The sequence below is a fragment of the Eleutherodactylus coqui genome, chromosome 6, assembly GCF_035609145.1.
Source record: "Eleutherodactylus coqui strain aEleCoq1 chromosome 6, aEleCoq1.hap1, whole genome shotgun sequence".
NCBI classification, from domain to species: Eukaryota; Metazoa; Chordata; class Amphibia; order Anura; family Eleutherodactylidae; genus Eleutherodactylus; species Eleutherodactylus coqui.
In genome coordinates, this window is record NC_089842.1 from 26196937 (window position 1) to 26223858 (window position 26922).

General features: G+C 47.6%; 1 long non-coding RNA gene across 1 annotated transcript; it reads right to left on the reverse strand.

The window, feature by feature from the left end:
* Window positions 1–1699: 1699 nt before the first annotated feature.
* Window positions 1700–16447, reverse strand: LOC136572020 (uncharacterized). The gene is made up of 3 exons (XR_010785739.1): window positions 16339–16447; window positions 14047–14232; window positions 1700–1777 (listed from the first exon to the last, which is right to left on the reverse strand). It is a non-coding gene; the product is annotated as an uncharacterized lncRNA (long non-coding RNA).
* Window positions 16448–26922: the final 10475 nt, after the last annotated feature.

Genomic DNA, 26922 nt, shown 5'->3' on the forward strand with positions numbered 1-26922 from the left:
AGGAGCGGTGGTCACGCATGTGCGGTGCGTCTCCACTCATCTTCTATCAGACTAGTGGAGATAACTGAGCGCTTATACTTGGCTATTTCTGTTAGTCCCATTGACACGAATGGAGCATGCTTGACCACCGCTCTATTCAGTCTCCTCCTCACTGTAGGGGGTGCAGTAAATCCACAGTGAGTAAGAAAGATACCATCCTCAGGATTGGTGAGGGTCTCAGTGGTGAGGACCCAACAATCAGACCTTTATCACTTATCCTAATGTGACTATTGTACATCCCAACCTGTTGGCTGAACCCTTGTCTGAGGCCGCTGTGATATACCAACATGTCGCAGAGTAAAGTTAGCTCTTTGCACCCATTGTGTATGCGCCATTTATGCCGGCAGCACATTACACACTGACTGTGGTGAGTTGTGTATCGGACTGATATTATAAACCAACCAGTGACAACGCGGTATGAACAGCCGCACCCCTCTACCCCACCTCATTTGAGCTGGCTGTGTGTCAGTCTTCACTGTAGTATTGATGTTTTATTCATGCACCTGGAAGGTCAGTATGCTCATAGCTTTAGGTTCCTTAGGCCCCCTCCACAGAAGTGTATGTGTATTTGCACACCCATGAGTGTTGCAGTTTTGTGGAACAGACATTATTATTTTGCACTTGCATCAGTGTATTTTGCTTTCCTTTATCCGCACAGACATGTACATTTGCGCGCGGAAAAAAATATGCACTGGCTGAAATGGCTAATTAGTCTAATGAGTTCCAGACGTGTTCTTTATCTTATGCAATTGCGCAGCGTTTCACACATCTCCTAGTGTATTTTTGCATGTATTTGCACATCCCATTGACTTCTATCAGGACTTTTCACATGGGATGGAATTTTCGGCAGGACGCAGCGCAGATGTGGATTTTGTTGCGTTTTTAACTGTGGAATGCGTTCTGCAGAACATCCTGCAGACTTTAATTGCAGAACTACATCTTCTGTATGTTAGAAATCCACAACAATTCCACAAGGCGTCCGTAATTCCTCAGCAGAAAGCTTTTACACTGCGGAATATAATCTTGTGGTTGTAAAGTAAAGATGCGGATTATAATGAGTGCAGAATTCATGCCCCATAGGGATAACATGGAGTCCGTATGGTCTCATTCAGCCCCATGTGAAACAGGAAAAAGATTCTATAGATTTTGGCATTAATTGTATTTGTAAGGGTTTCTTCAAAGGGGAGTGTGCGCTACTACGCTCGCCACTACGGAGCATAGTAGCGCATGAACCAGGTAATTTTTATTTTTTTTAACTGTTTGAAAAAAAAAAAGTGGGAAGAAAGATCCCACCCTATCTTTCTTGGATGAGAGAAAGATAGGGTGAGTCTGATCTTTTCTTGCATGTAGTATTAACATGCGAGAATCCCGAAAAAAAAAGTTAAAACGAACCCATTGGAATCAATGGCTTTGTTCCATTCTGTTTTGCCGCTGTGATTTTCACAGCCGTGTAATAGCACAAAATCATGGCTTACTGCAGAAGCCCTTAGAATCACATCGTTCCAGACCTCTTCATGTATTATGTGGTGGATCGTCCTACGCTGCTCCTCACCTGGACAATCCTTGCGAAGCACACAGGAACCGGATGTGCCAGACAGGAAGATGTACGGTGCTTTGCAGGAACATCCCGGCACACATTTTTTAGTACATTTAACAGGTTTATCGTCTACATTTCCACAGTTGATCGGACATGCGGGCGCACATTGACTCCATTCTTGGTTCTTTGGGCATTTGGGTGCTGGAATAAAGAATTTCTATTGTCAGATTCTGTAAAATGACTGAAATCAGTGAAATCCTACTATAATTATCAGTTTATTTTTGCATTGTGTGGTAGAGAAAATAAGGTATATATAGCTGCGCGGAAACCATCAACAAGCAGGCGATGTTCCTTTTCCCCAGAGGTTTAGATTAGAAACACAAATATCATCCTCATTTTAGTATCTTCACAACTAACAGATAATACACACAAAATAGCGAACATCTCAGTCACAGCCAGCTCCCGCTACGGATAGCACTGGCTCAGCTTCTGAGCTCACAGCATCTTTAGGACATACCTGTATGCTTATTTGCAGAAATCCCTTCTCACCCAAAGCATACATATACACTCTGGGGCGGGTAGGGGTTAGTAACTCCTGCAGCTTCTAATTAGCATATCAATACCCAATTCAAAGTTTGCCTTGTTAGGGAACATTTACACAGGGTGACTGTCATGCTCTTCAGTGCCTGATAACCATCCCAGCGATTGTCACTCCTGTGAAGGTCATGGCCCTGTGAATGGAGCCGGAGAGCGCTGGAGATCTCTTATAGCTGCCGCCTCCATTCACAACAATCAGGCTGTCCTTCATAGGGGAAAGAAAAACCAAGCAACTCCAACAAGTAGGCGACTCTAACTCACTCACCCTGTTGGAACCTGTGTCTTTACAGGTTGAGGGTCTTGTAAGCTATTAATCATGCGACCATCAGCCCATAAGTACCCTAAAAGAGTTTATAGACTTTGCAATCAGTTTTTACTGCAATGCATTTAAAATATGAAAGGCAAGTTTGCTAATAGTCTTGATTAAACATATCCTTGTTTTTTTGCACACAGATCCTATGCAGAACTATGTGTCTCAGACTATCGACTACAAATACCCCCGATGTAGTTTGAAAGCACAGTCATGTGTTACTTCACTGGTTCTGCCCCTCCCTCTTGGATCTGCACCAAAATCCAAAGCATATTTTGCGCCGCATATTTTGTAGCAAATTGGATACCAAAAACCGCACCATTTGATGCTGATTTTGCCACATTTTTTCACCATGGATCTGCAGCAGATTTTACCCTGTAGATCCAATGCAATTGGATCTGTGATAAAATCTGCATGTAATGGCACAGATTTTGATGCAGTTTTGTATGTAGAATTTCTGCTGCAGAAATTCGGCACTATACACAGAAAGATACCACATTAAATTCAGTTAACAAGATAAATTACAGATTATTGCGCCAAATTTGCTTTTATTACCTATCCACAGCATAGTACAGTTGATAAAAGTCTGATCAGTGGAGGTCTCACCACTAAGAACCCCACTGATCCCAAGAACGAGGGTCCATATCCTCATCTCCTTCTCATTGCAGGTTCACTCCACCCTTGCAGTAAAGAGGAGCGGAGGTCATGCATATGTGGTGACACTCCATTCATCTTCAATCAGACTTGCAAGCAGCAGAATGTTTAATGCAGCTGCCTGGGACTGGAGGGGAGGGGACCAGAAAGGTTTAAGTGTGAGAGAGCTTAGTGGGAATAGGTGGAGCAAGAATAGGAAGTGGGTGGAGTGTGAAGCAAGAAAAAAGAGAAAAGAGAAGAGGATGCCAGTAGAGGGATCACGTGGAGGACAGTGGAAGAAGGACAGTTGGAAGACAAAGGAGAAGACCACATGAAGGATTTACAGTTGAAGATCTGGGAGGCTGTGAGGCAGGATGGGACTAGATGGCTTGAACATCTTCTGGCAGCCTGCAGGTCGAACCCAGCGACAATGACGAAGCGGGAGCTGTCGTCTCAGGAGGGGAGCGCCAAGAGGGGCAGGCCACAGCCACGAAGCACGGTGGGCGAGGAAGCAACCCAGGCACAGAGCAGCAGCATGGGGCTAGGAGACAGAAGCAGAGGTCGTCGGCAGCACCAAGGTTTGTGGTGGTGCGGTAGTGCGTGAGCAGGCGCAGGACATCTGGAGCTGGCAGAGGAGAGAAGCAGCATAGGGCTAGGAGTCAGGAGCAGAAATCGGCAGCAGCACCAAGGTCTGTGATGGTGTTGCAGAGCGTAAGTGGGCACAGGACAGCTGTAGCCATCAGCGGTAAGGAGCAGCACGGGGCTAGGAGTCAGAAGCAGAGGTCAGCGGCAGCACCAAGGTCTGTGGTGGTGCTACAGTCTGTGAGCGAGCGCAGGACTGCTGGAGCCAGCAGAGGTGAGGAGCAGCACATGGGAAAGGAGGGCCATGTGGAGGAGAGGGAGCACCATATGGTCCCTCCAGATGGTGGCACTGTGTCCAGCGGCCTTGAGCTGGCTGGATTTGTGGTAGAAGGGGCAGGTGGGAGTGGCAAGTGTAAGGTGGGAGACATCGAGATCTGTGGGGAGTGGGGAGGGAGGGAGCAGTTCCTTATTCAGCTCAGCGGGCAGCGAGGAAGGAAGCAGAGCCAGCCACACACACTGGGTCAAAGGGGGTGTGTGGAATGAGCAGGAGGATATGCTGAGCTGAGAAGAAACATAAGGTCACAAAAACTTTAGGTAATTGACTCCAGACATTTTAAGGGTTAATTCACGTTACATGTCAGCATCAACTTAGCAAAGGACCGAAATAATGGTGTACATCAATTCCACTTATAGCGCATACAAGTTGCATGGAGGTGTAGCTTGGTGGTGCTACGATGAGGAATTTAGGCTTTGGGTTTCGGTACTGGATATATTAGTTGGGCATCACAAGCTACCACTGTGTGAATTCAGCTAATTCTGGCGCGACATCCGCTGTAGACGTGCTTTCCAGGGGGGAGCAGCTGCGGCTGGGCAACAGCCCAGACCTGTAGCCTCCACCTGACCAAGAGGCTCTGATTTACTATACGAGGGCCATTGCAGATTTTACGTGACATGTAATTTCCAACACGAGTGTTCAGTGTGCGGATTACAGGAAGCAGCGACACGTTGCTTCTGTAGGCAGAGAGCCTCTGCCACGGTGGACACTTACAGTAGCGCGCCGAACCCCGGTGAGAAGCAGTTTCCTGCATCTGTGGTTTGCCGGGTACCACAAGAGGCAGGAAGCAAGCATTTTGTGAGCGGTTTGTCATACCATTTCCCCATCAACCCGCGTTACTGTTATGCCCCAATTTACAATCTGCAATTGACAATACCGCTGTAGTCAGTGAGAAACTGCTGAAAGAAGTAGCCCCTTCTCAGAACCTCCTTTCTCGAATTTGCGGGTTTTCCCATTGGGGCTAGTACCCAAGAGGGAGGCCGGTAAGTTCCGTTTGATCCATCATTTGTTGTTCCCGTCAGACGAATCGGTAAACGATGGCATCTCTAAAGAAAAGGCTGCCGTTTCCTACTCATCATTTGACGGGGCAGTGCAGTCGGTGCGGTTGGCCAGCAAGCGGGCCCGTTTAGCAAAAGTGGCTTTTCACTTGCTTTCACCTACTAGGTTGCAGGCTCGACGGACAATTTTTCAGATATGTGTTTACCAATGGGATGCTCCATTTTGTGCTACTACTTGAGTGATTTAGCTCATTTTTGGAGTGGATGCTCAAGTACAGGGCATCACATCAGTCATTTACTATTTAGCCGATTTTTTGTTCGTCGGCCCGGAAGCTTCGAGTGATTCAGAATTTTTGTTGGTGACGTTTTGCAAGCTGATGGGTCAGGCCGGCGTTTTGCTATCCGAGGAAAAAATTATGGGACCAGTGTTGCGTTTAAAATTTTTTGGGGTATTAAGATTGACACAGCGGAGATGGTTTTTTGGTTGCCAAGTGGAGTGGCTATGAGAGACAGTTGGAAGAAAGCAACATTACACCAGATGCAAATGTTGCTGGTTCTGTTCAATTTCCCTTGCAAAGTGATTCCAATGGGTCGTGCTTTTTCAAGACGGCTGCTTTTGGCGACAGTGGGGGTGAGGGAGCCGCAACATTTCGTACGGATGACATGGGGCATATTTGGAAGGTTTTCCTGTCTTCTTTCAACGGGCAGGTAATTTGCCTGTTAGGAAGAGGCTCCCTCTGAGCACGCCGGTGCTCAGCGTTGTCATCGCTGGTGCCACTGGCGGTGTTGTGGGTGTCTCCGCTTGGGGGTCCCCCATGCCGGTGGTTACTCGGGCTGGTCGGCGGTGCGTGTCCCGCCGAGCGCGGAGGTGCGTCCATCACGGCCGGGCTCGAGGGCTCTCCTGCTAGGGGGCTTGGTAGGAGGGGGCCGTATTTATGACATCACCGGCTGGCGCGTCATCTCGTTTCGCCTGACTCTAGGTGGGGACTTCTGTATTTAGTCTGTCTGGTACTGGATCCCAGTGCCAGTGTCAGGGCCCCCTGGCCAATATCGTGGAAAGATAAGCAGTGGACCAAAAATGTGACGCTATTGGAATTTTTTCCTTTGGTGGTCGCTCTGGAAATATGGGGTACGCAGTTGACTAATTGGAGGATTTGTCTCTGGTCTGATAATTCAGCGGGGGTTCAGGCAATTAACAAACAAAGCTTTGTTTTCCCCCCTAATTTTGGCTCTGTTACGGCATTTTGTTCTGCAATGTTTGCAAATGCACATAGGTTTTTGGGATTAGCATGTTCCAGGATGTGAGAATGGAGCATCTGATGCACGTTTTCAGATGGAGACGTTCAGGGAACTTCACCTGATGACGGAGACCGATGGGGTACAGTGCCCTCATTTTAATGGGAACTGGCAGAGGAGAGCTGCTGAAGCAGAGGCCCGCACAGAAATATCAGTGGTGACGGGCCGGCTCTTCTCTGCAGATGCGCTGGCTGGGTGGCAGCCGGCACACAGCACAGAGAGGAGACACCAGGAGTGGGTAAGTCGCAGGCCTCTAGGGGGAAACGGGACCGCATCTCGCTGCGAGAATCATTGCAGCGGGATCCAACCTGGGCGTCTGCAGGTGGCCTTATGCGTTCAGGATTGGTTCGAAGAATCGGTGCTAGTATGGTTGGACATTGTAGCACGAAGAGTCTGGAGAGGAGCTAGGGATCCAGAAGCCATCGAGTGGGTCAGGAAGTTGAACAAATTGAAGATGACAATGTTTGTTCAATATTTTAGTGGTATAGCAGTTAGACATTGGGAGTTAGAAGACAGGGAAAAGGGGACTTTGAGAAGGGACAGGGTGCACCTTAATGAGGTCGGGTTGGAAACATTCCAGTATGGACTACAAGATGGTTTGGAGGTGGCGCTAGTGTGCGCTAGTGGGGTGGGGCGGAATGCGATATAGGGGGTATGCCGCATCCCTGGTGGTGAAGAACTTTCCATGCTAGCTGTGGTATGAGATCAGGGCTTACTAACGCCCCTGGTATTTCCGGATTAAAGAAATAGGAATTTATGGTAGCATGGGAAGGGGTAATAGTTTTAAAAGTTTAAAAGAGAGTTAAAATTTTTCAAAAGTTTGTTAATAAAGTGGCCTAACCCACATTTTAATAGCCAGAAGTAGTGCGAGTCTTTGCTATAAGTAAGGGAGCGAGGCGGTTAGGTGATGTACCTCCAGTCTGACGGAGATAGTTAAAGGCTTGCACTTGGCTATTTCTGTCAGTCCCATTGACATGAATGGAGCATGTTTGACCACCACTCTATTCAATCTCCTCCTCACTGTAGCGGGTGCAGCAAATCCACAGGGAGGAAGAAATTGAAGTGCAGAATTCAAGCCCCATAGGGATAACCAGTCCGCATGGTCTCATCTAGAGATGAGCGAACGTACTCGTCCGAGCTTGATACTCGTTCGAGTATTAGCGTGTTCTGGATGCTCGTTACTCGTAACGAGTACCACGCGATGTTCGGGTTACTTTCACTTTCATCTATGAGACGTTAGCGCGCTTTTCTGGCCAATTGAAAGACAGGGAAGGCATTACAACTTCCCCCTGCGACGTTCAAGCCCTATACCACCCCCCTGCAGTGAGTGGCTGGGGAGATCAGGTGTCACCCGAGTATAAAAATCGGCCCCTCCCGCGGCTCGCCTCAGATGCGTTGTGAGATAGCTGAGGGACAGTGCTGTTGGTGCCGGAGCTGCTATAGGGAGAGTGTTAGGAGTTAGTGTAGGCTTCAAGAACCCCAACGTTCCTTCTTAGGGCCACATCTAACCGTGTGCAGTACTGTGGAGGCTGCTTTTAGCAGTGTTGCACTTTTTTTTTTTTTTGGTATATCGGCCGTGCAGAGCATTGCGCCCTGCAGTAATACTCCAGGGACAGAATTGTGTAGGCAGGGACAGAAGACATATACTATTGATTGAATATACGCAGTGGTCCTTTTGAAAAAAATCTTGAAAAAAAATCTATTTGGCCTGCCTGTCACTGTGCTCAGTGTTCTGGGTCCGTGTCTGCTGGGGGTAGTAGTTCTCCAAATAAATACGCAGCCAGCTAAGTGTTACAGCAGGCTTGCGCCAAATTATTTCCTGGCTCTGAAATCACCGGTCTGTTGCAGTTAAAGGGGTTGTCCCGCGAAAGCAAGTGGGTCTATACACTTCTGTATGGCCATATTAAGGCACTTTGTAATGTACATTGTGCATTAATTATGAGCCATACAGAAGTTATCAGAAATTATTCACTTACCTGTTCCATTGCTAGCGTCCCCGTCTCCATGGTGCCGTCTAATTTTCAGCGTCTAATCGCCGGATTAGACGCGCTTGCGCAGTCCGGTCTTCTTCTTTTCTCAATGGGGCCGCTCGTGCCGGAGAGCGGCTCCGTGTAGCTCCGCCCCGTCGCGTGCCAATTCCAGCCAATCAGGAGGCTGGAATCGGCAATGGACCGCACAGAAGCCCTGCGGTCCACCGAGGGAGAAGATCCCGGCGGCCATCTTCAGCCGGTAAGTAAGAAGTCACCGGAGCGCGGGGATTCAGGTAAGCGCTGTGCGGATTTTTTTTTAGGTCCCTGCATCGGGTTTGTCTCGCGCCGAACGGGGGGGCTGTTGAAAAAAAAAAGAAAAACGTTTCGGCGCGGGACAACCCCTTTAATAACAGTGCAAGACTGCAGTTCCGTGACACAGTTCAGGGACAGAATTGTGTAGGCAGGGACAGAAGACATATACTATTGATTGAATATACGCAGTGGTCCTTTTGAAAAAAATCTATTTGGCCTGCCTGTCACTGGGCTCAGTGTTCTGGGTCCGTGTCTGCTGGGGGTAGTAGTTCTCCAAATAAATACGCAGCCAGCTAAGTGTTACAGCAGGCTTGCGCCAAATTATTTCCTGGCTCTGAAATCACCGGTCTGTTGCAGTTAATAACAGTGCCACACTGCAGTTCCGTGACACAGTTCAGGGACAGAATTGTGTAGGCAGGGACAGAAGACATATACTATTGATTGAATATACGCAGTGGTCCTTTTGAAAAAAATCTATTTGGCCTGCCTGTCACTGTGCTCAGTGTTCTGGGTCTCTGCTGGGGGTAGTAGTTCTCCAAATTCATACGCAGCCAGCTAAGTGTTACAGCAGGCTTGCGGAAAATTATTTCCTAGGGTTCCGTAAACGAAGTCAGCCTCCAACCACAGGCCAATAAGCGGCACATTTAATTACAGCGTTCTGTTTCTGCACTACTGCTAATACACCATGCTGAGGGGTAGGGGTAGGCCTATAGCACGTGGACGCGGGCGAGGACGTGGAGGCCCAAGTCAGGGAGTGGGCACAGGCCGAGCCAGTGCGGTGGCCAGGGGTAGAGGCAGGGCCAGACCGAATAATCCACCAACTGTTTCCCAAAGCGCCCCCTCGCGCCATGCCACCCTGCAGAGGTCAAGGTGCTCTACGGTGTGGCAGTTTTTCACAGAGACGCCTGACGACCGACGAACAGTGGTGTGCAACCTTTGTCGCGCCAAGATCAGCTGGGGAGTCACCACCACCAGCAAGCGCAGGCATATGATGGCCAAGCACCCCACAAGGTGGGACGATGCCCGTTCACCGCCTCCGGTTTGCACCACTGCCTCTCCCCCTGTGCCCCAACCTGCCACTGAGATCCAACCCCCCTCTGAGGACACAGGCAGTACCGTCTCCTGGCCTGCACCCACACCCTCACCTCCGCTGTCCTCGGCCCCATCCAGCAATGTCTCTCAGCGTAGCGTCTAGACGTCGCTAGCGCCACAGTTTGAGCGCAAGCGCAAGTACGCCGCCACGCACCCGCACGCTCAAGCGTTAAACGTGCACATTGCAAAATTGATCAGCCTAGAGATGCTGCCGTATAGGCTTGTGGAAACAGAGGCTTTCAAAAGCATGATGGCGGCGGCGGCCCTGCGCTACTCGGTTCCCAGTCGCCACTACTTTTCCCGATGTGCCGTCCCAGCCCTGCACGACCACGTCTCCCGCAGCATTGTACGCTCCCTCACCAACGCGGTTACTGCCAAGGTCCACTTAACAACAGACACGTGGACAAGCACAGGCGGGCAGGGCCACTATATCTCCCTGACGGCACATTGGGTGAATTTAGTGCAGGCTGGGACAGAGTCAGAGCCTGGGACCGCTCACGTCCTACCCACCCCCCGAATTGCGTGCCCCAGCTCGGTGGTGGTATCTGCGGCAGTGTATGCTTCCTCCACTAAACCCTCCTCCTCCTCCTCCTACGCAACCTCTGTCTCGCAATCAAGATGTGTCAGCAGCAGCAGCAGCACGTCGCCAGCAGTCGGTGTCGCGCGGCGTGGCAGCACAGCGGTGGGCAAGCGTCAGCAGGCCGTGCTGAAACTACTCAGCTTAGGAGAGAAGAGCCACGCGGCCCACGAACTGCTGAAGGGTCTGACAGAGCAGACCAACCGCTGGCTTGCGCCGCTGAGCCTCCAATCGGGCATGGTCGTGTGTGACAACGGCCGTAACCTGGTGGCGGCTCTGCAGCTCGGCAGCCTCATGCACGTGCCATGCTTGGCCCATGTCTTTAATTTGGTGGTTCAGCGCTTTCTGAAAAGCTACCCACACTTGTCATACCTGCTCGGAAAGGTGCACCAGCTCTGCGCACATTTCCGCAAATCCCACACGCACGCTGCCACCCTGCGGACCCTGCAACATCGGTTTAATCTGCTAGTGCACCGACTGCTGTGCGACGTGCCCACACAGTGGAACTCTACGCTCCACATGTTGGCCAGACTCTATGAGCAGCATAGAGCTATAGTGGAATACCAACTCCAACTTGCGCGCCGCAGTGGGAGTCAGCCTCCTCAATTATTTACAGAAGAGTGGGCCTGGTTGGCAGCCATCTGCCAGGTCCTTGGAAAATTTGAGGATTCTACCCAGATGGTGAGCGGCGATGCTGCAATCATTAGCGTCACCATTCCTCTGCTATGCCTCTTGAGAAGTTCCCTGCAAAGCATAAAGGCAGACGCTTTAGAATCGGAAACGGAGGCGGGGGAAGACAGTATATCGCTGGATAGTCAGAGCAACCTCATGTCTATATCTCAGCGCATTGAGGAGGAGGGGGAGGAGCATGAGGAGGAGGGGGAAGAGACAGCTTGGCCCACTGCTGAGGGGACAGATGCTGCTTGCCTGTCATCCTTTCAGCGTGTATGGCCAGAGGAGGAGGAGGGGGAGGAGCATGAGGAGGAGGGGGAAGAGACAGCTTGGCCCACTGCTGAGGGGACAGATGCTGCTTGCCTGCCATCCTTTCAGCGTGTATGGCCAGAGGAGGAGAAGGAGTAGGAGGATCCTGAAAGTGATCTTCCGAGTGAGGACAGCCATGTATTGCGTACAGGTACCCTGGCACACATGACTGACTTCATGTTAGGATGCCTTTCTCGTGACCCTCGCGTTACACGCATTCTGGCCACTACGGATTACTGGGTGTACACACTGCTCGATCCACGGTATAAGGAGAGCCTTTGCACTCTCATTCCCGAAGAGGAAAGGGGTTCGAGAATGATGCTATACCACAGGGCGCTGGTGGACAAACTGATGGTAAACTTCCCATCCGACAGCGCTAGTGGCCGAAGGCACATTTCCGCGGCCCATGTAGCAGGGGAGGCGCAGAGATCAGGCAGCATGTACAGCGCAGGCAGGGGAACACTCTCTAAGGCCTTTGACAGCTTTATGGCTCCCCAGCAAGACTGTGTCACTGCTCCCCAGTCAAGGCTAAGTTGGCGGGAGCACTGTAAAAGGATGGTGAGGGAGTACGTAGCCGATTGCAGCACCGTCCTCGGTGACGCCTCTGCCCCCTACAACTACTGGGTGTTAAAGCTGGACACGTGGCCTGAACTCGCGCTGTATGCCCTGGAGGAGCTTGCTTGTCCTGCGGCTAGCGTCTTGTCAGAAAGTGTGTTTAGTGTGGCTGGGGGAATCATCACAGATAAGCGTACCCACCTGTCAACCGACAGTGCCGACAGGCTAACACTCATCAAGATGAACAAAGGCTGGATTTCACCAGACTTCTCTTCTCCACCAGCGGACAGCAGCGATACCTAAACAATACGTAGGCTGCACCCGCGGATGGAAGCATCGTTCTCTATCACCATCCAAAACGGGGATCTTTTTGCTTCATCAATCTGTGTATAATATTCCTCCTCCTCCTCCTCCTCCTGAAACCTCACGTAATCACGCCGAACGTGTAATTTTTCTTAGGCCCACAAGGCTCAGTCATATAATTTTTCTAAACAATTTTTATACGTTTCAATGCTCATTAAAGCGTTGAAACTTTCACCTCAACCAATTTTTATTTTAACTGGGCTGTCTCCTGGCCTAGTTACCAATTAAGCCACATTAACCAAAGCCATTAATAGGTTTCACCTGCCCTCTCGGTTGGGCATGGGCAATTTTTCTCAGGTACATTAGTACTGTTGGTACACCAATTTTTGGGGGCCCTCGCCTACAGTGTAATCCAATAAATTTTTGGCCCACCTGCATTACAGCTGACGTAACATCAGCTGTGTTGGGCACTGCAATGGGATGTATTTATGTACCGCCGGTGGGTTCCAGGGAGCCACCCATGCTGTGGGTCCACAGGGAGTTGTAACTACATGTGTCCACTTCTAAAGAACCCCAGTCTGACTGGGGCATGCAGTGTGGGCCGAAGCCCACCTGCATTAAACATGACATTACTACCTCAGCTGTGATGGGCAATGCAATGGGATATTGTTATGTACCACCGGTGGCTTCCTGGCACCCACCCACCCAAATGACACGATACATTTCTTCTGCGGTTTGGTGCAATTACAATGATACTAAATGATATTTTAGGTTATTCCAGTTTTACAAAATAAAATCCCTTGTTTTCAGAAAATCCTTTTTTTATTGCACCCCAGAGCACTAGGAAGTCTCTTTTTTGTGACAAGTTGCAGTTTTTATAGCACCACTTTGGGTTACATAAGGGTTTTTCGATTATTTTTGTTGCATGTTAGGCAAAATTAACAAAAAAAAAGCAAAGAGATATTTTTTTTCAATAGCGTTTGACTGAGTATAAAATGTGTGTTTAATTCACTTTACAGGTCTTTACAGATGAGATGATACCACATGTGGCGATTGTCTGTTTAAATAGGCCGACAGTTACTTTGTGTTTAGGTGAGCTGAAAACCAAGCAAGTTAAACAAGTGAGTGACTCTAACTCACTTGCCCTGTTGGTTCCCGAGTCTTCACAAGTTGAGGGTCTTTTGTGCGATTGAGTGGGGAACCATTGGCCCACGTAAAAGTACCCTCAAAGTTTGTGTAGACTTTGATACCAATTTTTAATTGGTCCACAAACAGAAATATATCCCTGCTTAGCACACTCAAAAATGAACAGGAAACATATACCAGGCCCCCTAAAGAGAGAAATAGGTCCTAGACCAGCTATAAACAGACCATGGAACAGCCCCCCTAAGAATATATTCCTAAACCCTGTTTATCATAAAGACCTCAGACTAGATCCCCTAGACCACCCCGAATACAGATGTCATACCCAACCCCCCATTGTACAGATTTTACACTACACTCTGTGTATACAGATCACAACCCCTCTTTTTTTACAGACCCCAGACCAGAGGTGCAGATACTCACCTCTCCCCATTCCTGCACTAATTTCTCCCTCCAGATGGCGCCGCAGAAATGGGAAGAGCGGAGTATGATGTAAAGACACTGGGGGAGATTTGCCAGATTTTCTGGGGGTCTTCTGATATTGCAGGAGAGTTGTCACCCAGCCCATTCTGAATGCCACACAGTCTCTTCTGCCTGTGTGTCAGTCTACACTGTAGTACTGTTGTTCTATTCATGGACCTGGAGGCTCAGGATGAGCAGGGCTTTAGGTTCCTTATAAACACAGACAATACTCCATATATTTTGGAATAAGTTAATTTTTTTGCAATCACATTGTTCCAAACCTCTTCATGTATTATGTGGGGGATCGTTCTTCACTGCTCCTCACCTGGGCAATCCTTGGGAAGGACACAGGTGCCAGATTTTCCAGAATGGAAGATGTATGGTGCTTTGCAGAAACATCCCGGCACACAGAGGGTAATACAGATTCCTGGTGGTTGGTATACATTGTCACAGCTGATTGGACATGCGGTCCCACAATTATTCCATTCTTGGTTCTTTGGGCATTCGGGCGCTGAGAATAAAGAATTTCCATTTTCAGATTCTGGTTTTTTTTACACAGTGTGGTATAGAATATAAGGTATATATAGTTGTGTGGAAACCATCAACAAGCAGGTAGGGGCTTTTGAGAGATCTTATTACACATATCACATCTCCTGCTGTGAAAGGACTTTAGGTCAGATCGGCTCATTAACCTCTTAGTGACGCAGCCTATCTTGGACCTAAACATGCTACAATCTTTTGGGGATTTTCATCTCCACTTTTCTAATGCCATAATTTTTTTTTCTCCATCAACATTGGTTTGTTGGATCCCGGGTCTTCACAAGATGAGGGTCTTTGGAGCGATTACTCGGGGACCATCAGCCCATATATAAGCTACCTAAAAGGAGATGTAGGCTTTGTAACCCGTTTTTACCCCAATGCATTTAAAATACAAAAGTTTGCTAATAGTCTTGATTAACCCCTTAAGGACACGGCCTATTTTGGACATAAGGATGCAACGATTTTCGGGGGATTTTCATTTGCACTTTTCAAAGTTCATCATTTTTTTGAAATTTTTCTATCGAATTGGCCGTATGAGGGCTTGTTTTTTGCGTGGTGAACTGAAGTTTTTATTGGTACCATGTTTGGGTGAATATACTATATTGTAAAACTTTAATTATTATTTTTTTTATAACAAGTAGAGAAAACACATCAACTCTGCCATTGTCTTTTTTTTGCTTCTTTTTACAGCGTTAATCATGCAGTATAACTGACCTGATACATTTCTTCTGCAGCTCGATACGATTACGATACCAAAATTATTCTTATTTTTTATGTGTTTCCACTTTTTAACAATAAAAACCCATTTTTTGGATTTTTTTTTACCTTGCTCTAATCAAAGTTATTTAACTTTTTTATTTTTCCGTAGATGAGCTTTAATTCATTGGTACCATTTTAGGGTACATACAGCTTTTTTGATGACTTTTATTGCCTTTTTTGGAAAGCAAATGAAGAAAATTAGCACTTTGCTCCAGTTTTTGAGTGTTTTTTATGCTTTTTGTCATGCAGGATTAATAATGTGTTCAATCTATTGTACGAGTTGTGACAGATGCGATGATGCCAAATATGTGGGTTTTGTTATACTAATAGGAAAAATACATTTTTTTCACACTATTTTTATCTTTTTTTCTTTAACGCTTTTTATATCCCTGTCAGGGACTTGTACCGTAGCAGCTATGATCATTATGAAATGCCTTATCACTTGTAATAGCAATCACAGGCATTGGCAAGCCCTCCACTATTACATCGCGGGCGTCCGATGATGTTACCGACACAGCACGGGCTCAGATTCTAATTCCATGCCATCCACATGAAATAAGGTTACGTCCTGGTGACAGGGGGTGGGGGTGCTTGAAATATTAGCCACCACCCCCCAAGAAAATAATCAATAACTGTAGAAAAATAAAAATTAAAAAGTAGAACCTTAGTAGTGCTGTCATCTCCAGCGCGTCTCCTTGTAGGTCTCAGCACTCTTCTTCTGCCCAGGAAAAATACCCACCTCCTGAAGCGTTGCCTCTGATTGGCTGAGCGCTGTGACCAATCAGAGGCAACGCTTCAGGAGGTAGGGATTTTCAATCCCCGGCCAGAGGAAGAGCAGAAGAAGAGTGCCGGGACCTGCAAGCAGACGCGAGACCAGAGATGACAGCGCTACTAAGGTGATGTATTCTACTTTTTTATTACTACAGTTATTAATGATTTTCGGGGAGGAGGGGGGTGCTAATATTTCAAGCCCTCCCCTGAAAATCCTCATCACAGAGAGTCCCCTGCCACTGCTGTCAAAGCAGTGGCAGAGGATTGCAAGCATCTCCCATTGAATTCAAAGCGGCTGGTGGTGCTGCCACTGGCCCCATAGGAAACAATGGGAGAAGAACAGATTCCTTCAGCCCTGTAGGGTTGGGTGGCTGTTTCACTGCGCAAACGCCTCACATTCAGGGCTTCAGGAAGGATTGTGAGAGCGATATCGGGGCATCAATCACATCCCAATATTGCTCTCGCCAGTGTGCAGAAGCCCTTAAAACCACTTAGTTCCAAACCTCTTAATGTATTATTTGGAGGATTGTCCTTCGCTGCTCCTCACCTGGGCAATCCTTGCGAAGGACACAGGTACCGGATGTGCCAGACAGGAAGATGTACGGTTCTTTGCAGAAACATCCCGGCACACATTTCTTATCACATGAAATGGGTTTATCTACATTTCCACAGTTGGTTGGACATGCAGTCCCACATTGACGCCATTCTTGGTTCTTTGGGCATTGGGGAACTGAAATAAAGAATTCATATTATCAGATTCTGTTTATTTTTACACTTTGCGGTATAGAAAATAAGGTATATGTACTGTGTGGAAACCATCAACAAGCATGCAGGGGCTTTTGAGAGATCTTATTACACATATTACTTTTCTTACTGTGAACGGATTGCATATAATTTGGAATAAGTTACATTTTTCAGAATCACATTGTTCCAAACCTCTTCCTGTATTATATGGGGGATCGTTCTTCACTGCTCCTCACCTGGGCAATCCTTGGGAAGGACACAAGGACCAGATGTGCCAGAACGGAAGATGTATGGTGCTTTGCAGAAACATCCCGGCACACATGATAGTATACAGATTCCTGGTGGATTGTATACATTGTCACAGCTGATTGGACATGCGGTCCCACATTTATTCCATTCTTGGTTCTTTGGGCATTCGGGCGCTGAAAATAAAGAATTTCCATTATCAGATTATGTTTAATTGTACACTGTGTGGTATAGAATATAAGGTATATATATATATATATATATATATATATATATATATATATATAGTTATGTGGAAACCATCAACAAGCAGGTAGGGGCTTTTGAGAGATCTTATTACACATATCACATCTGCTGCTGTGAAAGGACTGTAGGTCAGATCGGCTCATTAACCCCTTAGTGACGCAGCCTATCTTGGACCTAAGCATGCTGCAATCTTTGGGGGATTTTCATCTCCACTTTTCTAATGCCATACTTTTTTTCTCCTCCATCTACATTGGTCTGTTGGGTCCATTAGCAAGCCTGGCAAACCATCGGCCCTCCACTATTACATCGCAGGCGTCTGATGATGTCACAGACACATGAAGTAAGGTTACGTCCTGGTTAGAGATGAGCAAGCACCAAAATGCTCAGGTGCTCGTTGCTCGAGTCGAGCTTTCTACGATGCTCGAGGGTTCGTTTCGAGTAACGAACCTCAATGAAGTCAATGGGCGACTCGAGCATTTTTGTATATGACCCATGCTTCGCTAAGGTTTTCACTTGTGAAAATCTGCAAAACCTACGAAAGTGATGGAAAAGACACAGAAACGGATAGGGCAGGCGAGGGACAACATGCTGGACTGCATCTCAGGTTCCCAGGTCCCACTATTAAGCCACAATAGCGGCAAGAGGGTGCCCGCCCCCCCCTCCCCCCTAACAATTTTTACTTCGGACAAACCCTCATCAGCAAGGCACACCTTAGCTAAGCACCACACTGCCTCCAACCAACCACAATCACTGCCTGCGGGACACACCACTGCCTCTTCTCCTGGGTTACATGCTGCCCAACCCCCCCCCCCCCCGCTCGACCCTGCATCCGCAGTGCACACAAAAGTGCCCCTGCGCAGCCTTCAGCTGCCCTCATGCCACACGCTGCCCTCATAGCCACACCACCCTCATGTCTATTTATAAGTGCGTCTGCCATGAGGAGGAACCAGAGGCACACACTGCAGAGGGTTGGCAGGGCCAGGCAGCGACCCTCTTTGAAAGTGTGGGCGATAGCCACAATGCTGTTGAGAATGGATGATAGATTGACGTTCGATCTTCATTCCAATCCTTTGCCACCTCCGTCAGGAGCTACAAATGTGGGCATAAAGGGGAGTCCGCTGCCAGCCAAGCACTTCTACACATCTCCACAATGCAGCAATACTCTGTGTGGGAGGTATGTGAGCGGGCCCTGGGTCAGCCTCTGTCCCAGCCAACACCTTGTGTGGCCCAAGGTGCTGCGAGTGACATAGCAATGGGGACTCCATGTGTCGACACACTACTCATTCTGTTTGGGTGTCGGATACGTCATCGACAACGCAAGGGGTAAACCATCTGCACTCTGCACCCTACCCAAGTCTGTCAGTGTTTTCGGGACAGGCAAGTACAACTCTGCTATTGCAAGTCTGTGTGCACCCGCAGCATGAGTGGCTAGCAGGAACACACAGACGGTACAGAAAGAAATCCCATTGCAGTGCCCCGGATAGCTGAGGTTACATGAGAGGAAATACATGTTGGCTGCGGCCCACACGCCATGCCCTAACCATTCAGTTTTGTTTTTTTTTAAAGTGCCAGGCAGGTACAACTCCGCTATGGCAAGTCTGTGTGCACCCGCAGCATGGGTGGCTAGCAGGTACACACAGACGGTACAGAAAGAAATCCCATTGCAGTGCCCCGGATAGCTGAGGTTACGTGAGAGGAAATACATGTTGGCTGCGGCCCACATGCCATGCCCTAGTCAGTCAGGGTTTTTTGGGGGGCCAGATAGGTAGAACACCGCGATGGGAAGACTTAGTGCACCCATACTATACACAGACCCCTGTAATATTCCTGTAGCAAAGGTATAAGCTGACCCCAGTAACAGTTATGTTGCAGAAGTCTAGGGAGACCCAGTAACATTTCTGTAGTAACAGTATAGACAGACCCCAGTAACACTTCCGTAGTAACAGTATAGACAAACCCCAGCAACATTTATGTAGTAACAGTATAGACAAAGCCGAGTAACATTTCTATAGTAACAGTATAGGCAGACCCCAGTAACATTTATGTAGAAGCAGTATAAACAGAGCCGAGTAACATTTCTGTATTAACAGTATAGGCAGACCCCAGTAACATTTATGTAGCAGCAGTATAGGCAGACCCCTGCAACATTTCAGTAGCAGGAGTATAGGCAGAGCCCAGTATTAGTAACATTTCAGTAGTAACAGTATAGACAGACCCCAGTAACATTTATGTGGCAGCAGTACAGACAGAGCCGAGTAACATTTTTGTAGTAACAGTATAGGCAGACCCCAGTAACATTTATGTAGCAGCAGTATAGGCAGATCCCTGTAACATTTCTGTAGCAGCAGTATAAGCAGACGCCTGTAATATTTATGTAGCTGAAGCATAGGCAGACCCCTGTAACATGTCTGTAGTAGAAGTATAGGCAGACCCCAGTAACATTTCTGTAGAAGTAAAGTCAGACCCCAGTAACATTTCTGTTGCCGCAGTATAAGCAGACCCCTGTAACATTTATGTAGCAGAATAATACGCAGACCCCTGTAACATTTCTGTAGTAACAGTATAGACAGATCCCAGTAATATTTCTGTAGCAGAAGTATAGGCAGACCCCTGTAACATTTAACTCGGCCTGTGCCCACACCCTCACTTGGACCTCCGCGTCCTCACCCGCGTCCACGGCCACGTCCTCTAGGCCTACCCCTACCTCTCAGCATGGTGGATTACCAATAGAGCAGACACAGAGTGGTCTGAATAATTATGCAATTAGTGGCGTGCAGTTGGAGCCTGACATCGGTTATGTTACGCACACAGCAGTCCGTAAAAAATTACATGCTAGGCTGGAAAAAGGCCTAGCTGGGTAATAGTGAAACCCCAATATATGTATATCTATATATATTGGGGTTAGTGGGCCTGGGCAGTGAACATTTGTCAATTAAAATGCTTGCATTCTGTTCTGATTCAACTATAGAAATGTACTTACAATTATGCAATACTTCCGCTTATATGAAAATATCTGTTTTTATAACTCTGCTGACAAAGATGGAATTTAGCACGAAACATATATATAAATATATCTGTTTGTCCAGCTGCTTGTTTTTTTAGGAGAAGTAGAAATTAGACAATCAACCGCATTTGAGACAAGGTACCGCTTTCTAGATACCGCAAAAATCCCCCCAGCGATTTTACTGGAAACAGACGCAAATAACATGGGAGGTCTATGCTATTACTAACTCATGATGTCACAGCCAATCATTTCGGTTAAAATACACGTGGGGTACGAACTAGTATCCGCCCTATACAATCTGCTACCACGTGACGGCCAATACCAGATGACCGGATGAAGGGAGACGCTTATCCAATAATCAAACAATACGTTGTATCTATGTAACCTTTGCCTGCCCCAAAAGGGCTGTTATGTTACACCTTATAAAAAAGGCCACGCGCCCAGAAATAAACAGGAAGTTACTTGTTTCTGAACTTGTGTCAGACTGAATACTTTCAGGACAGAGCGCACTGTCCAACACCTTTGATCAATCAATTTGGAAGGGTGTGATCATTCCTAAATAATCGAGTCTGTGAATAAAAGCTTTGCATTGACACTACAACTCCCAGCGGCCACGCAGTAAAATGCACACGCTCACAGTTAGCCCTAAGGAGGAGTGTTTTTTCAGATTTGTTTGAAAAAACCAGCAGCCTAGATAGCGTGTATATGTCTTTCCCTCTATCAGTGGCTGTGGGCGTACGCTGTGCGTGAAGTTGACGGAACGCACAGAGCAGTGTAAATAATTAGGCAATTATTGGCCTGCAGTTGGAGGCTCACAGCGGTTATGTAACGCACACTGTGCGCCGAAAAAATTATACGCTGGGCTGCAGAAAGGCCTAGCTGGCTAATAGTGAGCCACTACAACAGTATTGCACACACTCACAGGTAGCCCTAGGGAGGAGGTTTTTTTGGGGTACTTGTTAACAGGATTCTACACTAGCACTGTCCCTGCCTCACCAGTACTGCCCCTATACTCTGTATAAGTGGCTGCAGACTGAGAACTCAATAGTCCAAGATAAAAACAAAAAAATTGCCAAAACTGCTCCCAGCACCCACAACAGTTATGCACACGGTCAGATGTGGCCCTAAGAAGGACCGTTGGGGTTCTTGAAGACGCTAACACTCTGCCTATAGCAGCAGCAGCATTCTCCCTAATCTCTGCCAGTGTGTGCCTGAGGCGAGCCGCGGGTGGGACCGCTTTGAATACTCGGCGGTCACTTGATCTCACCAGCCACTCACTGCAGGGGGGTGGGATAGGGCTGGAACGTCACAGGAGGAAGTGGTAATGCCTTCCCTGCATGTCTATTGGCCAGAAAATGGAGCAAAACATGCAGGGAAGGAAATGGAATTGACTCGAGCACCGCGTGGTGCTCGTCTCGAGTAACGAGCATCTCGAGTACCCTAATACTCGAGCAAGCATCAAGCTCGGACGAGTATGCTCGCTCATCTCTAGTAAAAATACAACTCGTACTGCAAAAAAACAAGCTGTCATGCAGCAAGCCCTCAGTCGATAGAGAAATAAAGGAGTTAGCATTTTTTATATGTGGGGAGAAAAATACGAAAATGCAAAAAAAAAAGGCTGCATCATTAACCCCTTCCCGCTCCTGGACGTACCTGGTACGTCATGGCAGCCTGGTACTTCCCGCAACATGACGTACCTGGTACGTCCTGGAGATAGCGCGGGATCACATAAGATCCCGCGCTATCCCGCAGCGGGAGCCGGCTGTCAGTCACAGCCGGCGTCCCGCTCCAACAGCGGGGGGGCATCGGAGATGCGCCCGCCGCTGTTAACCCCTTCCCTGCCGCGATCTAAGTAGATCGCGGCAGGGAAAGAGTTCACAGAGGGATCGCGATCCCTGTGTGTCTCCGGCCGGAACTCGCGATGTTATCGCGAGAGCCCGGCCTGTCACCATGGCAACAGGACGCCAGACACCGGCGTCCTGTATTGCCTGTGCCTATAATCGCTGTACAAGCGATAAGGCATGGCAGAGCAGTAGCTTTGCCATGCCTTATGACAGCGATCATAGGCACAGTGATGTAAGTCCCTCAGAGGGACTCAAATAGTATAAAAAAAAGAAAAGAAAAGTGTAAAAAAAAGAAAAATGTAAAAAAAAAAAATGTAAAAAACCCCTTTTTTTATGCTTTTTCTAATATTAGCATAAAAAAAGGGAAAAAAAACTAAAACCCCACATATTTGGTATTGACGCGTCCGTAACGACGTGTACAAAAAGTTGAACACGCTTTCTATTTTGTACGACAAAAAGCGTAAAAAAAAAACGCTAAAAAACAGAGGCAAAATGCTAATTTTTAGCATTTTGCCTCACAAAAAATGCAATAAAAGTGATCAAAAAAGCCGTACATTTCCCAAAATGGTACCAATAAAAACTACAGCTCGTCTCGCAAAAAATAAGCCCTCATAGAGCTCCGTACATAGAAAAATAAAAAAGTTACATGACTTTGAATGCAGCTATAGAGAAAAAAAAAAGATTTCCAAAAAAAGGGGGTTTTATTGCAAAAAAGTGTAAAAACCTAAAAAAAATATAACAATTTTGGTATCGTTGTTACCGTACCGACCCGCAGAAAAAATTTAGTGTGTCATTTATGCTGCATGATTAACGCTGTAAAAAAAAAAAAAAAAATCTATGGCAGAATTGATGCGTTTTCTCTCCCTGTTATCATTAAAAAAAAAAATAAAAAATTTACGATATTGTCTATATACCCAAAAGTGGCACCGATAAAAACTACAGATCGCCACGCAAAAAACGAGCCCTTATACGGCCGCGTCGACGGAAAAATAAAAAAGTTATGGCTTTTGAAAAATGGAGATGGAAAAATACCAAAAAATCGCTTGGTCCTCAACGCCAAAATAGGCCATGTCATTAAGGGGTTAATGGGTTAAACAGTATGGGTTGGTTGATCAGGAAAATGCAGTGTATATAGTTTATCTTGACTTTAGCATTTAACAGAGTATCTCATATTATACTTATTGAAAAAAATGACCAAATATGGGACTGACAAGGCAAACGTTCAGTGAAAAGAATCTTTTTTTGCACGTGGTATTAACACATAAAAATCCTGAAAGTGAAAACAAAAACATTGAAATCAAAGGTTTTGTTACGTCCCGTTTTGTAGCCATGATTTTCATTGCTGCATAATGAGAAAAAAGTCATGGCTGTCTGAAGAAGCCCTTAGAACCACATCATTCCAAAACTCTTCATGTATTATGTGAAGGATCGTTCTTCACTTTCCTCACCTGGGCAATCCTTGGGAAGGACACAGGGGCCAGATGTGCCGGACAGGAAGACGTACCCTTTATCGCAGAAACATCCCCGCACACACACTTTTGGACACTCTATGCCTATATATCCTACAATATCACACCTCTCCGGACATGCGGTCCCACAGACTTCCCAGTGTTGGTTCTTTGGACATTTGGGCACTGAAATAAAAAAATTCTATTATTAGATTCTTTGAAATGACTAAAATCAGTGAAATCTTACTAGAATTATCAGTTTATTTTTACGCTTTACGGTATAGAATATATGGTGTGTGGAAACCATCAACAAGCATATGGGGGGGGGGGGGCTTTTGAAAGATCGTATTACACATAATATGTCTCCTGCTATGAATGTACTGCAGGTCAGATCGGCTCATTAACCCCTTAGTGACATAGCCTATCTTGTACCTATGGAAGCTACAATCTTTTGAGGATTTTCATCACCACTTTTCAAAAGCCATAACCATGTTATTTCTCCATGGACCCGGCTGTATGAGGGCTTGTTTTTTGTGTGGAGAGTTCTTATTGCTATCATTTTGGTGAACATATGATGTATTGTATAACTTTAAACTTTTTTTTGGGGGGGGGGGGGGAGAGGGGGCTTTAACGGTGTTTTTCATGGAAACTAAATTACGTGATACATTTTTTCTGCAATTTCTGCAATTTTTTTTTTTAAATCCTCTGTAGTGGCCCAGCGGGTCCTCCAGAAGAGTCACATCAGCACTGGTCCTGTCTCACCTTTCTATGTGCCTGCCTTGGGCCTAGAAGGTGCCGTACGTCAGAGAAACCCTGTTTCTCCTCGTCTACTAAGCCTGGATCTTTTTTCTCATCTTAGCTGGTTGGGTATTCGCTAATTGTAAAGTTCACAGTGATTGGAGCAGAGTCCAGAGCAGGAGGAATTCATAGAGAGCCGCTATAAGGGGGGGGGGGGGGGGGGGGTTAGGTATTGGAGGAGAGAAGTTGTGTGAGAGTGGGTTACAGCAAGTTGTGTCGGAGAAGGAGGAAATGTTCGTACAGGAGAGAAAGCAGTATCTTTACAAGTCTTCCTGAGGGTTAGCAAAGTCCCTTTCTGCTCCCTTAGTGTTCCATAGCAGAGAGGAGGGGAGAGTATCCGAGGTCGATCTTCCAATAGAACAGTGAGTCTAAGGCTACCAGGTGAACTCAATGCCAGGATTAGTCTAGCCACCACCTTACCCTCAAAGGGGTTGTCCCGCGCCGAAACGGGTTTTTTTTTTTTTCAATAGGCCCCCCGTTCGGCGCGAGACAAACCCGATGCAGGGGTAAAAAAAAAACGGATAGTACTTACCCGAATCCCCGCGCTGCGGCGACTTCTTACTTACCTTGCTAAGATGGCCGCCGGGATCTTCACCCACGGTGGACCGCAGGTCTTCTCCCATGGTGCACCGTGGGCTCTATGCGTTCCATTGCCGATTCCAGCCTCCTGATTGGCTGGAATCGGCACACGTGATGGGGCGGAGCTACGAGGAGCAGCTCGCCGGCACGAGCGGCCCCATTCAGAAGGGAGAAGACCGGATTGCGCAAGCGCGTCTAATTGGGAGATTAGACGCTGAAATTAGACGGCACCATGGAGACGAGGACGCTAGCAACGGAACAGGTAAGTGAATAACTTCTGTATGGCTCATATTTAATGCACGATGTATATTACAAAGTGCATTAATATGGCCATACAGAAGTGTATACCCCAACTTGCTTTCGCGGGACAACCCCTTTAAGCTCATCTACACTCATCCTGTCAGCTAGATAAACTAGTTGGGAACTATATCAACTGTCCGCAGGTCATGAAGGAGGGAGGAGAGGAGATGGAGAAGCGCATGAGAGCAGGATAAAGCACAAAGATATGTATCGCTGCTGTAGGGTACGTTCACACACTGCAGATGTCTGTGCGGATCTGCGCCAAAATCCACAGCATATTTTACACTGCGTATTTTGTAGCAGATTTGCACCATTTGATGCTGATTTTGACACTTTTTTTTTTGCTGTGGATCTGCAGCAGATTTCACCCTGTGGATCCAATGCAATTTCCGTGATAAAATCTGCGTGAAATGGTGCAGATTTTGACACAGTTTTGGATGTGTAATTTCTGCTGCCGAAATTCTTCACCATTTCCACTACCTGTGAACAGACCTTTATACAGAGAATGATAGTTAAGTAAATTCAGTTAGCGAGATGAATTACAGGGCATTGCGCCAATCTGGCTTTTATCACCCATCCGCATACTACAGATGATAAAAGTCTGCCCACTGGAGGTCTCACCACTAAGACCCCACTGATCATGAGAACGAGGGTCCCATGTCCTCATTTCCTAACCACTGTGGGCTTACTCCACCCCTGCAATAAAGAGTGGCAGTGGTCACGCATGTGCGGTGCCGCTACATTCATCTTCAATCAGACTTGCAGGCAACAGAATGTTTAATGCAGCTGCCAGGGACTGGAGGGCAGGGGACCAGAGAGGGTTAAGTGGGAGCGAGCTTAGTGGGAATGGGTGGAGCAAGAATAGGAAATGGGTGGAGAGTGAGGCAAGAAAGAAGAGAAGAGGATGTCAGTAGAAGGATCACGTGAAAGACAGCGGAAGAAAGAGAGTTGGAAGGCAAAGGAGAAGACCACATGGAGGATTTACAGAGGAAGATCCTGGAGGCTGTGAGGCAGGATGGGATTGGATGGCTGGAACATCTTCTGGCAGCCTGCAGGACAGAGCCAGTGACAACGACGAAGCGGGAGCAGTTGGCCCGAGATGGGAACACCAAGAGGGGGAAGCCGCAGCGGAGGTGGAACCCCCCAGCAAGGATAAGCTCGACCCGGCCGCGAAGCACAACGTCTGCAGAAGCAGCCCAGGCAGAGAGCAGCAGCATGGGGCTAGGAGTCAGGAGCAGAGGTCGGCAGCAGCACCAAGGTGCATCATGGTGCTGCAGTGCGCAAGCAAGCGCAGGACAGCTGCAGCCGCCAGAGGTGAGAAGCACCAGCATGGGACTAGGAGTCAGGAGCAGAAGTCGGTGGCAGCACCAAGGTCCGTGATGGTGATGCAGTGCACAAGCAAGCACAGAACAGCTGCAGCCGGCAGACGTGAAGAGCAGCACATGGGAGAGGAGGACCATGTGGAGGAGACTGAGCTCCATGTGGTCCATTAAGATGGTATTGCCGTGTCATGGGGCAGCGAGCGACACAGCATGGAAACGCTGACTGGAGTTGTGGGAGAAGGGGGGGGGGGGTGAGGCTAGCATGAGGGAGGGAGAGAGCGAGATCTCCGGGGAGTGGGGAAGGAGCAGCTCCTTAGGCTGCCTGCAGACGGGCGGAAATTCCGCGGCGGGATTTCCGCCCCTGGAACCTGCCATAGGATTGCGTTAACAAATGCAATCCGATGCAGACGGCCGCGATTCGGCCGCGGAAAACAAATCACAGCATGCTCTATTTCTGTGCGGGGCTCACAGAGCCCCGCACAGAAACATCACTCACTGGCCGCCGGCTCCACTCTGCGCATGCGCCGGCTGCCAGCACATGAAAGAGCCGGGGCCGCGGGAGAGGTGAGTGCCCGCGCTGCTCTCTGCAGGCGCTCAGGT